The sequence below is a fragment of the Papio anubis genome, chromosome 1 (genome assembly GCF_008728515.1).
Source record: "Papio anubis isolate 15944 chromosome 1, Panubis1.0, whole genome shotgun sequence".
In the NCBI taxonomy this organism is placed as follows: domain Eukaryota; kingdom Metazoa; phylum Chordata; class Mammalia; order Primates; family Cercopithecidae; genus Papio; species Papio anubis.
In genome coordinates this window covers 75,681,254-75,695,132 of record NC_044976.1, presented here as the reverse complement: position 1 = coordinate 75,695,132, position 13,879 = coordinate 75,681,254, and the positions used below count along the sequence as shown (strand labels likewise).

The window sequence follows — 13,879 nt, the reverse complement described above, 5'->3', positions numbered from 1 at the left end:
AACTAATGGATATTAGGCTTAATACCTGGCTGATGAAATAATCTGTACTACAAACCCCCTTGACACACATTTACCTATGTAATAAACCTGCACATCCTGCACATGTACCCCTGAACTTAAAAAAAATAAAGTCACCCAGTTGTGCTATTAAATACTAGATCTTATTCATTCTAACTATATTTTTATACCCATTAACTATCCCCACTCTTTCTTCTACTCCCTGCTACATTTCCCAGCCTCTGGTAAGCATCATTCTACTTTCTAGTTCCATAAGTTCCATTGTTTTAATTTTTAGCTCCCAAATATGAGTGAGAAAATGCAAAATTTGTCTTTCTGTGCCTGATGCAATGTCTTCCAGTTCTGTTCATGTTGTTGCAAATGACAGGCTGAATAATATTCCATTTGGGGGTGTCCAACAGTTTAGCTTCCATGGGCCACGCTGGGAGAATTGTCTTGGGCCACACTTAAAATACACTAACACTAACGATAGCTGATGAGTTAAAAAAAATCGCAAAAAAAACCCTCATAATGTTTTAAGAAAGTTTATGAATTTGTGTTGGACTACATTCAAAACCATCCTGGGCCACATATGGCTCATGGGCCATGAGTTGGACAAACTTGGTGTATATGTACCACATTTTCTCTATCCATTCACCTGTTGATGGATACTTAGGTTAATTCCAAATTTTGGCTATTGTGAATAGTGCTGCAATACCCGTGGGGGTGCAGATATCTCTTGGATGTACCAATTTCCTATCTTTTTAAACCCAGTATTGAGATTGCTGGATCATATGGTACTACTGCCATTTTATTTATTTTCTGGTTGATTTTGGTTTTCCTTCCTTCCTGGTTTCTTTGTGTAAAACTGATTTTTCTCGGGTAGTATGCTTTAATTTCTTGCTGTTTATTTTTTTGTGTATCTGTTGTAGGTTTTTAAAATTTGAGATTACCATGAGACTTGTAAGTGATATCTTATAACTAATTATTTTAAACTCATGACAGCTTAACTCTGATTACAGAAAAACAACAAAAACAAAAAAGCAAAGAGAAAACTAATAAAAGTTCTACACTTTAACTCCATTCCCCCGACTTTTTAAACTTTTTGTTGTTTCTTATCTTTTTATACACTCTGCCTCTTAAAGCTTTGTTGTAGTTATTGTATTTGAGAGGTTTGTCTTTTAGTATTCCTACTCAGTAAATTAGTGGTTTACACATCACAATTACAGTGTTAGAGTATTCTGTATTTATCTGTGTACTTACTCTTACCGGTGTTTTGTAACTTTGGATAATTTTTTATTGCTCATTAACAACCCTTTCTTTCAGATTGAAGGAGTCCCTTTAGCATTTCTTGTAGAATAGGTCTGGTGTTGACAAAATCACTCAGCTTTTATTTGTCTGGGAAAGTCTTTATTTCTTCTTCATGTTTTAAGGAATTTTCACTGGATGTACTATTCTAGGATAAACGTTTTATTTCTTTCAGCACTTTAAATATGTCATGCCACTACCTCCGGGACTATAAGGTTTCCACTGGGAAGTCTGCCAGACACATTGGAGCTCTTTATATGTTATCTGCTTCTTTTCTTTTGTTGCCTTTAGAATCCTTTCTTTATCCTTGACCTTTGAGGGTTTATTAAATATCTTGAGATATTCTTATTTGGGTTAAATCTTCCTGGTGTTCTATGACCTTCTTATACTTGAATGTTGGTATCTTCTTCTAGGTTTGGAAAGGTCTGTTATTTATTTGAATAAGCTTTCTAGCTCAATCTCTCTACCTCTTCTTTAAAGCCAATAACTCTTAGGGTTTGCCCTTTTGATGCTGTTTTCTATATCTTGTAGGCATGCTTCATTCTTTTTTATTCATTTCTATTTTTTCTCCTCTGACTATATATTTTCATATACTCTGTCTTGAAGCTCACTAATTTTTTCTTCTGCTTAATCAATTCTGCTGTTTAGAGTCTCTGATGCATTTTTCAGTTTGTCAGTTGAATTTTTCCACTCCGGAATTTCTTCTTAATTTTTTTAAAAAATTTCAATCTCTTTGTTAAAAATTTTTAATAGAATTCTGGATTCCTTTTTTGTTATCTTGAAGTTTGTTAAGCTTCCTTAAAGTAACTATTTTGAATTCCCTGTGTGAAAGTTCACACATCTCTATCACTGCAGGTTTGGTCACTGGTGCCTTATTTAGTTTATTTGGTGAGGTCATGTTTTCCTGGATAGTCCTGATGCCTACAGATGTTTGTTGATGCCTGGGCATTGAAGAGTTAGGTATTTATTCTTATCTTCACAGTCTGGGCTTATTTGTACCAATCTTTCTTGAGAAGGCTTTTGAGATATTCAAAGAGAATTGAACGTTGTCATCTAAGTCTCTGGTCATTGCAGCTGTATCTGGACTAGAGAGCACCCCAAGCCCAGTAACACTGTGACACTTGCAGGCTCGAAGAGGGCTTGGGTAAGATCCAAAAGAATCCCCTGAATTACCAAGCAGGATCTCTCATTTTCTTCCCTCATTTACCCCAAACAGGAGCCTCTCTTTCCATGCTAGGCTGCCTGGAATTGGGGGAGTTGTGATGCAAGCACTTCCCTGGCCACCATAGCTGGGACTGTGCTGGATCACATCTGAAGTCAGCATAGTGCTGTATCTTGCTCAAGGCCCATGGTGACTATTGCCTGGCTATCACTGATGTTTATTCAAAGACAACAGCTCTTTAGTCATCAGGTGGTGAATTCTGCCAGGACTGGGTCTTTTCCTTCTGGGCATTGGGTTGCCTTCTGGCACAGGGTTGGTCTAGAAGTACTGTCCAGAAACTAGGCCCTGGAATCAGGGACTTCAGGAATCTGCCTGATGCTTTAGTTCATTGTGACTGAGCTGGTCCCCAAGTTGCAAGGCAAAGTCCTCTGTAATCTTCCCTCTCTTTTCTGCAAGTGGAAGAGTCTACTTGAGCTGTACTGCTTGGAGTTGTTGGAGGGGTGATGTAAGCATTCCCTTAGCTGTAGCAACTGATGTTTCACTGGGTTGCTACACTCCAAGTTCACTGACTTCGAGCCCAATGCAGTACCAGGACTTGATTAGAGACTGCAGTCCTTGTGGCCTGACTGCCTTTCAAATATATTCAGGACTCCAGGTCACTTTAGTGAGTCAATGGTGGAGCTAGCCAGAACTTCTTTGGAGTGGAGGATCCTACTCTGGCTGAGGCTATTCTATATGATCCCTCCATGGGCAATGGCAGAATTCTTCCCTGTGCTGGGTTCCTCTGCGATAGGGCAGCATGGAGTTCCAATGCAAAATCCCACAATCACTTCACTCTCCCTCCCCCAAGCACATAGATTTTCTTTCCATGCATTTCCTGGGATGGGGGGATGGGTACTGTAGCCAGTGCAAGACTGTCTTTCCTATCCTCTTCAGTTCCTTTTTCCTTGATATCATGTTAAAGCAAGGCACTGTGAAGGCTCAACAGATTATTGTTTCTTATGAAGGTGTTTTCTTGCAAAGATATTTGTTCAATTTGGTGTTCCTGCAGTGGGGACAATCACTGGAGGGTTCCATTTGGCCATCTTGCTTTGCTTCTTCCTCCAATATCTCTTTGGTGTACTGATTTTCTTTCTTTTTTGGATATATACCCAGCAGATCGTATGGTGGATTTATTTTAAATTTTTGAAGATTTCCATACTGTTTTCCATAGAGGCAGCACTAATTTACTATCCCACCCACAGTGTATGAGCATTCCCCTTTCTCTACATCTTTGCCAGCATTTGTTATTTTTTGTCTTTTTGATAGTAGCCATTCTAACTGGGGTGAGACGATATCACACTGTAGTTTTGATTTGTATTAGTGGTAGTGAACACTTTTCTCATATTCCTCTTTGCCATTTGTATGTCTGCTTTGGCGAAATGTCTGTTTAGATCTTTAGCCCATTTTAAAAATTGAATTATTTGTTTTTATCTTATTGATTTGAGTTCCTTGTATATTCTGTTTAGTAATCACTTTTCAGATGGATAGTTTGCAAATATTTTCTTCCATTCTGTAAGTTGTCTCTTAACTTTGTAGATTGTTTTCTTTGCTATGTAAAACATTTTTAGCTTGATGTAATCCCACTTGTCTATTTTTGGGTTTTACTGTGTGTGCTTTTGAGGTCTTACCCCAAACATCTTTGCCCAGACCAATGTCCTGAAGTGATTCCTCGCTGTTTTCTTTTAGTAATTTCATAGTTTCAGGTCTTATTTTTAAATCTTTCATCCCTTTATATTTGGTATTGGAATATGTGAAGGATAGGAATCTAGTTCTATTTTTCTGGATAATTAGATATGGATATCTAGTTTTCCCATGTATTCAAGAGTTTGTTCTTTCCCCAAAGTATGTTCTTGGTACCTTTGTCAAAAATGAGTTGGTTATAAAAATACGATGTGGATTGATTTCTGGGTTCTCTATTCTGTTCCTTTGGGCCTAAGTGTCTGTTTTTATGACAGTACTGCTGTTTTTATTACCATAGCCTTGCAGTATATTCTGAAATCAGGTCGTGTAATACCTCCAGCTTTGTTTTTTTTCTCAGGTTTGCTTTGGTTATTTGGGGTCTTTAGTGGTTCCACACAAATTTTAAAATTGTTTTTTTATTCTTCTGTGAATAATATCATTGGTATTTTGATAGCAATTGCATTGACTCTGTAGATTGTTTTGGGTAGTATGGACATATTAGCAACATTAATTATTCCAATCCATGAACATGGGATATCACTCCATTTTTTGTGAGTCGTCTTTAACTTCTTTCATCAGTGTTTTATAGTTTTCCTTGTAGAGAGCTTTCATTTCTTCAGTTAAATTTATTTTTAGCTATTTCAATTTTTTTGTAGCTATTATAAATGAGATTACTTTATTGATTGTTTTCAGATTGTTTCCACTGGCATGTAGAAGTGCTACTAATTCTTATATGTTGATTTTGTATCCTGCAACTTTACCAAATTTGTTTATCAGTTATTATAGTTTCTTCATGGAATCATAAAGTTTTCAAAACATAAAATCATGTCGTCTGTGAACAAAGATGACTTCTTCCTTTCCAATTTAGATGTCCTTTATTTTCTTTCTCTTGCCTAATTTTTCTGGCTAGAACTTCCAGTAATCTATTGAAAAAGTGGTGAAAATGGGGATCCTTGTTGTGTTCCAGATCTTAGAGGAAAGGTTGTCAATTTTTCTTTATTCAGTATGTTAGCTGTGGGTTTTTCACATATCACCTTCATTTTTTTGAAGTATGTTCCCTCTATACCCAATTAGTTGAGAGTTTTAATCATGGAAAAAATGTTGAAATCTATCAAATACTTTTTCAGCATTTATTGAAATGATCATACAATTTTTATTTTTGATTCTGTCAGTGTGGTGTATCAAGTTTACTGATTTGCATATGTTGAACCATTATTGCATCTCTTAGATAAATCTCACTTGACTATGATGGAATGATTTTTTAAAATATGTTGTTGAATTCAGTTTGCTGATAATTTGTTAAGAATTTTTGCATCTATGTTTATCAGTAAAATTGGTTTGTGGTTTTCTTTTTTAATTGTGTATTTGTCTAGTTTTGGTGTCTCGGTAATGCTGGCCTTATAGAATGAGTTTGGAAGTATTCCTTCCTCTTCAAGATTTTTGAATAGTTTGTGTAGAATTGGTATTAATTCTTCTTTAAATGTTTGGTAGAATTCAATGGTGAACCCATCAGATCTTGGGCTTTTCTTTGATGGGAGACTTTTTGTTACTGTTTCAATCTCATTACTTGTTATTGGTCTGTTCAGGTTTTCTATTTCTTCCTGGTTTCATCTTGGTAGGTTGTAAGGGCCCAGGAATTAATCTTTTTTTTTTTCTAGTTTTCCCAATTTATTGGCATACAATTATTCCTAATAATCTGTCATGATTCTCTATTTCTATGGTATCCATTGTAATATCTCCTTTTTTGTTTCTGATTTTATTTATTTGAGTCCTCTCCCTTTTCTTTGGGCTAGCTAAAGTTTTGTTAATTTCATTTATTATTTCAAGAATGCAATTTTTGCTTCATCAATCTTTTGTATTGTTTTAGTCTCAGTTTCACTCTGCTGTTATCTTTATTATTTCTTTCCTTCTACTAATTATGAGTACGGTTTGTTTTTGCTTGTCTAGTTCCTTGAGGTGATCTTTAGGTTGTTTATTTGAAGTCTTTCTGCTTTTTTGATGTAGGCATTTATTGCTGCAGAACTGCTCTTAGAACTGCTGATATATTACATAGGTTTTGGTATGTCATGTTTCCATTTTCATTTGTCTGAAGGTAATTTTAAATTTCCTTTTAATTTCTTCATTGACCCATTCAGTGTTCAGGAGTATGTTGTTTAATTTCCATGAGTTTGTACAATTTCCAGTGTTCCTTTTTAAAAAACTGGTTTCTAGTTTTATTCCAGAATGGTAGAATAATTGGAATAATTGTGGTAAGAAATGCACTTGATATGATTTGGATTTTTAAAAAATGTGTCAAGACTTGTTTTGGGACCTAACATATGATCTGTCCTGGATAATCTTCTATGTGCTGTTGAGAAAAATGTGTATTCTGCAGCTGTTGGATGGAATGTTCTGTAATATCTGTAACATAAAATAAAATAAAATATAGCATAACATAAAATATCTGTTATGTTCCCTTGGTCTAGAGTTCAGTTTAACTCCAATGTTTCTTTGTTACTTTTCTGTCTGAGTGATCTAGTCATCACTGAAAATGGGGGTGTTGAAATCTCCTACTACTGTTTATTGTAGTCAATCTCTCCCTTTAGGTCTATTAACTTTTTTACATATTTGTGTGCTCCAGTATTGGGTGCATATATATTTACAATTGTTATGTATTGTTGCTGTACTGTCCCCTTTATCATTAAATAATGGCCTTCTTTTTTGTCATTTTAAAAATGACTCTTGGCTTCAAGTCTAGTTTATCTGATATTAGTAAACCTACACGTCTCCCTGCTCCTTTTTGGTTTCTATTTGCATGAAATATCTTTTTTCATTCCTTCACTTTTAGTCTGTGAATGTCTTTATAGATTAAGTGAAGTACTTGTAGATAGCATACAGTTGAATCTTGCCACTCTATGTCTTTTGGTTGGACAATTTGATCCATTTACATTCAAAGTTATTATTCATAGTAAGGGTTTACTACTGCCATTTTGTTACTTGACTTCTTGCTGTTTTGTGAATTCTTCCCTTTTTTGTCTCTCACTCTCTTCCTTTGTGGTTAAGTGATTTCCACTAGTAGTACATTTTTATTTCATGCTATTTATTTTGAGTATATATATTGTAGGTTTTTGCTTTATGGTTAGCATGAGGCTTACAAAACCCTCTTATATTTATAATAGGTTATTTTAAACTGATAGTGACTTATATTTTATTGCAAAGAAAATATAAGAAACAACAAACTCTATACTTCAATACCATCCTCTCACCACTTTTTGGCTTTTTTTGTGTTTCAGTTTACTTTTTTTGCATTGTGCATCTCTTAATAAATTGTTGTCATTATTCTTTTTAGTGGTTTTGTCTTTTAATCTTCATATTTAAGATATAGGTCATTTACTTATCCTAATTTCACTATTGGTGTATTCTGAATTGGTCTGTTTTCTTTCTTTCTTTTACCAATGAGTTTCATACCTGCAGATTGTTTCTTGTTACATGTTAGCATACATTTCTTTCAGATTGAAGAACTCTCTTTAGCATGTCTTGTAACACAGGTCTGGTGCTGACAAATTCCCTCAGTTTTTGTTTGTCTGGGAAAGTCTTTATCTCTCTTCTTGTTTTTTTTTTTTTTTTTTTTTTTTTTTTTTTAAATTAATTTATTATTATTATGCTTTTAAGTTGTAGGGTACATGCATAACGTGCAGGTTTGTTATATATGCTTGTGCCATATGTTGGTGTGCTGCACCCATCAACTCGTCATTTACATCAGGTATAACTCCCAATGCAATCCCTCCCCTCCCCCTCCCCATGATAGGCGATTGATGGCGATGTTCCCCTTCCTGAGTCAAGTGATCTCATTGCTGGGTTCCCACCACATGAGTGAGAACATGCGATTGTTTTAGTTTTTCTGTTCAGGCCAGTTTGCTAAGAATGATGGTTTCCGCTGCATGCATGTCCCTACAAAGGACACAGCTCAATACTTTTGCGTACATAATTATTCCATGGTGTATATGTGCCACATTTTCTTGATCAATGTCACTGATGGACATTTGGGTTGATTGAAGTCTTTGCTATTGTGAATAGGGCAATAAACATCACGATGTGCATGTGTCTTTATAGCAACATAATTTATAATTCTTTGGGTATATATACCAGTAATGGGATAGCTGGGTCATATGGTGCATCTAGTTCTAGATCCTTGAGAATGCATGTACTGTTTTCCATAATGGTTGAACTAGTTTACAATCCCACCAACAGTGTAAAAGTGTTCCTGTTTCTCCACATCCTCTCCAGCACCTGTTGTTTGCCTGACTTTTTGAATGATAAGCCATTCTAACTGGTGTGAGAGATGGTATCTCATTGTGGTTTTGATTTGCGGCTCCTGATGGCCCAGTGATGATGAGGCATTTTCATGTGTCTGTTGGCTGTGAATGTCTTCTTTTGAGAAATGTCTGTTCATATCCTTTGCCCTTTTCAGTGGGGTTGTTTGTTTTTTCTTGTAAATTTGTTTGAGTTCTTTGTAGGTTCTGGATGTTAGCCTTGTCAGATGGTGGTGCAAAAATTTTTCTCCCCATTCTGTAGGTTGCTGTTCACTCTGATGGTAGTTTCTTTGCTGTGCAGAAATGCTTTAGTTTAATTAGATCCCATTTGTCGAATTTTGGCTTTACCGTTAGCACATTTTAGACGCAGTCTTTACTTGGCCACTGTAATCACGAATGGTACTACCCTGGGTTTTCCTCTAGGATTTTTATGGTTTTTAAAGGTCTAACATTTAAGTCTCCTAATCCATCTTGAATTAATTTTTTGTATAAGGTAAAGAGAGCGGGATCCAGTTTCAGCTTTCTGCCTTGGCTGGCAATTCTCCCAGCACCATTTATTAAATAGGGTCGCCCATTTCATTTCTCTCAGGTTTGTCAAAGATCAGATGGCTGTAGATGTGTGGTGTGTTCTGAGGACTCTGTTCTGTTCATTGGTCTATCTGTTTTGGTACCAGTACCATGCTGTTTTGGTTACTGTAGCCTTGTAGTATAGTTTGAAGTCAGGTGGCGTGATGCCTCCAGCTTTGTTCTTTTGACTTAAGTTGTCTTGGAGATGTGGGCTCTTTTTTGGTTCCATATGAACTTTAAAGCAGTTTTTCCAATTCTGTGAAGAAACTCATTGGTAACGATGGGGATGGCATTGAATCTATAAATTACCTTGGGCAGTATGGCCATTTCGATATTGATTCTTCCTATCCATGAGCATGTGGTATATTCTTCATTTGTTTTGTGTCCTCTTTTATTTCACTGAGCAGTGGTTTTGTAGTTCTCCTTGAAGAGGTCCTTTACATCCACTTAAGTTGGATTCCTAGGTATTTGATTGTCTTTGAAGCAATTGAATGGAAGTTCATTCATGAGTTTGGCTCTCTGTTTGTCTGTTACTGGTGTATAAGAGATGCTTGTGATTTTTGCACATTAATTTTGTATCCACGGACTTTGTTGGTTGCTTATCAGCTTAAGGAGATTTTGGGCTGAGACAATGGGTTTTCTAAATATACAATCATGTCATCTGCAGAGGACGGGTTGACTTCTTCTTTTCCCAACTGAATACCCTTGATTTCTTTCTCTTGCCTAATTGCCTAGCCAGAACCTCCAACACTATGTTGAATAGGAGTGGTGAAAGAGGGCATCCCTGTCTTAATGCCAGTTTTCAAAGGAATTTTTCCAGTTTCCCATTCAGTATGATATTGGCTGTGGGTTTTGTCGTAAGCTCTTATTATTTTTTGAGTGCGTTCCATCAATGCCGAATTTATTGAGCATTTTTAGCATGAAGGGCTGTTGAATTTTGTCAAAAGCCTTTTCTGCATCTATTAGAGATAATCATGTGGTTCTTGTGCTTTGGTTCTGTTTATAGCTGGATTATGTTTGATGATTTGCAAATGTTAGACCAGCCTTGCATCCAGGGATGAAGCCCACTTGATCATGGTGGATAAGCTTTTTGATGTGTTGCTGAATCAGTTTGCCAGTATTTTATTGAGGATTTTTGCATCGGTATTTCATCAGGGATATTGGTCTAAATTCTCTTTTTGTGTGTCTCTGCCAGGCTTTGGTATCAGGATGATGTTGGCCTCATAAAATGAGTTAGGAGGATTCCCTCTTTTTCTATTGATTGGAATAGTTTCAGAAGGAATGGTACCAACTCCTCCTTGTACCTCTGGTGGGAATTCAACTGTGAATCCATCTGGTCCTGGACTTTTTGGTTGGTAGGCTATTAATTATTGCCTCGAACAGAGGCCTACTATTGGTCTATTCAGAGTTCAACTTCTTCTAGTTTAGTCTTGGAAGATTTTAAGTGTCAGGAAATTATCCATTTCTTCTAGATTTTCAGTTTATTTTGCATAGAGGTGTTTATAAGCATTCTCTGATGGTAGTTTTATTTCTATTAGGGTCCAGTGGTGATATCCCGCCTATCTCATTTTTAATTGTGATTGGGTTGATTCTTCTCTCTTTTCTGCTAATGAGACTGCTAGTGGTCCATCAATTTTGTTGATCTTTTCAAAACCAACTCCTGGATTCATTGGATTTTTTGGAGGGTTTTTGTGTCTCTATCTCCTTCAGTTCTGCTCTGATCTTAGTTATTTCTTGCCTTCTGCTAGCTTTTTGAATGTGTTTGCTCTTGCTTCTCTAGTTCTTTTTAATTGCGATGTTAGAGTGTCAATTTTAGTCTTTCCTGCTTTCTCTTGTGGGCATTAGTGCTATAAATTTCCCTCTACACTGCTTAAATGTGTCCCAGGATTCTGGTATGTTGTATGTCGTTGTTCTCATTGGTTTCAAGAACATCTTTATTTCTGCCTTCATTTAATTTAGCCTTGTGTGGTCATTCAGGAGCAGGTTGTTTTTAACTTCCATGTAGTTGAGTGGTTTGATCAGGACTTGCAGTCCTGAGTTCTAGTTTGAGGATTGCACTGTGGTCTGAGAGACAGTTTGTTATAATTTCTGTTCTTGTGCATTTTGCTGAGGGAGTGCTTTACTTTAATTACGTGGTCGAACAGATGAAATTTTGATGTGGGCAAGAAAGAATAATACTTCTGTTGATTTGGGGTGGAGAGTTCTATAGATGTGTCTATTAGGTCTGCTTGCCAGAGATGAGTTCAATTCCTGAGACATCCTTGTTAACTTTCTGTCTAAGTTGATCTGTCTAATGTTGACAGTGGAGTGTTGTTGAAGTCTCCCATTATTATTGTAGCATGGAGTCTAGAGATCTCTTGCTTAAAATTCTCCTAAGGACTTGCTTGCCAGATCTAGGTGCTCCTGTATTGGTGCATATATATTTAGGATAGTTAGCTCTTCTGTTGAATTGATCCCTTTACCATTATGTAATGGCCTTCTTTGTCTCTTTTGATCTTTGATGGTTTAAAGTCTGTTTTTATCAGAGACTAGGATTTTTAACCCACTTTTGTTCTCCATTTGCTTGGTAAATCTTCCTCCATCCCACTTTATTTTGAGCCTCATTATTATGTCTCTGCGTGTGAGATGGTCTCCTGAATACAGCAGACTGATGGAGTCTTGACTCTTTATCCAGTTTGCAGTCTGTGTCTTTTCATTGGAGCATTTAGTCCATTTACATTTTAAAGTTAATATTGTTATGTGTGAACTTGATCCTGTCATTATGATATTAACTGGATTTATTTTTGCTCGTTAGTTGATGCAGTTTCTTCCTAGCCTCGATGGTCTTTACATTTTGGCATGTTTTGCAATGGCTGGTGCCAGTTGTTCCTTTCCATGTTTGAGTGCTTTGGGGAGGTCTCTCTTGTAAAGGCGAAGCCTGGTGGTGACAAATCTCCTAAGCATTTGCTTATCTGTAAGGATTTTATTTCTCCTTCATATGAAGCAGTTTGGCTGGATATGAAAATTCTGGGTTGAAATTGCTTTCTTTAAGAATGTTGAATGTGGCCCCACTCTCTGGCTTGAGTTTCTGCCAGTCTGTGAGTCTGATGGGCTTCCCTTTGTGGGTAACCCGACCTTTCTCTCTGGCTGCCCTTAAGATTTTTTCATTTCAACTTTGGTGAATCACAGCAGTATGTGTCCTGGGTTGCTCTTCTCGAGGAGTATCTTTGTGGCGTTCTCTCTGTATTTCCTGGATTTGAATTGGCCTGCCCTACTAGGTTGGGAAGTTCTCCTGGATGATATCTGAAGAGTGTTTTTCCAACTTGGTTTCCATTTCCCCCCTCACTTTCCAGGCACCCCAATCAGACATAGATTTGGTCTTTTACATAATCCATACTTCTTGCAGGCTTTGTTCATTTCTTTTTCTTCTTTTCTTTGGTTTCCTCTTCTTTCGCTTCATTTCATTCATTTTGATCCTCAATCCTTTGATACTCTTTCTTCCAGTTGATGAGTTGTTACTGAAGCTTGTGCATTTTGTCCGCATTATTCTCATGTCATGTTTTTCATCTTTTCATTTCGTTTATGGCCTTCTCTGCATTAATTACTCTAGCCATCAATTCTTCCACTTTTTTTTCCAAGATTTTTTAGTTTCTTTGCACTGGAGTCACCGTAATTCCTCCTTTAGCTCTGAGGTGGACTGGAAGCCTTCTTCTCTCATCTGCGTCAAAGTCATTCTCCGTCCAGCTTTGATCCCGTTGCTGGCGATGGGCTACTCCTTTGCGGAGATGCACTCTTATTTTTGATTTCCAGCTTTCTGCCCCTGCTTTTTCCCCCATCTTTGTGGTTTTATCTGCCTCTGGTCTTTTGATGATGAATTTGAGGTACTGATGGGGTTTTGGTGTAGAGTGTCCTTCCTGTTTGATAGTTTTTCCTTCTAACAGTCAGGACCCTCAGCTGTAGTCTGTTGGAGGTGCCTGAGGTCCTCCAGACCCTGTTTGCCTGGGCCATCCCAGCAGCAGAGGCTGCAGAGAAGATAGAATAGTTCTGAACAGCAGGTGCCTGTCTGATTCTTGCTTTGGAAGCTTCCTCCCGGGGTGTACTCCCACCCTGTGAGGTGTGGGGTGTCAGACTGCCCTAGTGGGGGATGTCTCCCAGTTAGGCTACTGGGGGTCAGGGACCCACTTGAGCAGGCAGTCTGTCCCTTCTCTCCAGATCTCAACCTCTGTGTTGGGGAGTCCACTGCTCTCTTCAAGCTGTCAGACAGAGTCGTTTGCATCTGCAGAGGTTTCTGCTGCTTTTGTTGTTGTTGTTGTGTAGCTGTGCCCTGTCCCCCAGAGGTGGAGTCTACAGAGACAGGCAGGTTTCCTTGTGAGCTGCTGTGACCCACCCAGTTCGAGCTTCCCAGCAGCTCTGTTTCTTAAGCCTCAGTAATGGCAGAGCCCCTCCCCAGCCTGGCTGCTGCACTTGCGGTAGATCACAGACTGCTGTGCTGGCAATGAGGGAGGCTCCGTGGTGGGACCCTCCCGGCCAGAGTGTGGGATGCGATCTCCTGGTGTGCCTGTTTGCTTAAAGCGCAGTATTGGGGTGGGAGTTACCCGATTTTCCAGGTGTTGTGTGTCTCCAGTTCCTGGCTAGGAAAGGATTCCCTTCCCCTTGCTTCCAGGTGGCCCGATGCCTGCAGCCCTGCTTCAACTCTGGCTGGTTGGGCTGCAGCAGCTGACCAGCACCGATCGTCTGGCACTCCCAGTGAGATGAACCCAGTACCAGTTGAAAATGCAGAAATCACCCGGTCTTCTGTGTGCATCGGCCTTCAGAGTGGGAGACTGGCTATTCCCTATTTGGCCATCTTGCT

General features: G+C 38.0%; 1 protein-coding gene across 1 annotated transcript in view; it reads left to right on the top strand.

The window, feature by feature from the left end:
* The window catches only part of PIGK (phosphatidylinositol glycan anchor biosynthesis class K), a 183,863-nt gene that overhangs the window by 30,891 nt on the left and 139,093 nt on the right, over positions 1–13,879 (top strand). The gene's annotated exons all lie outside the window — the stretch shown is intronic.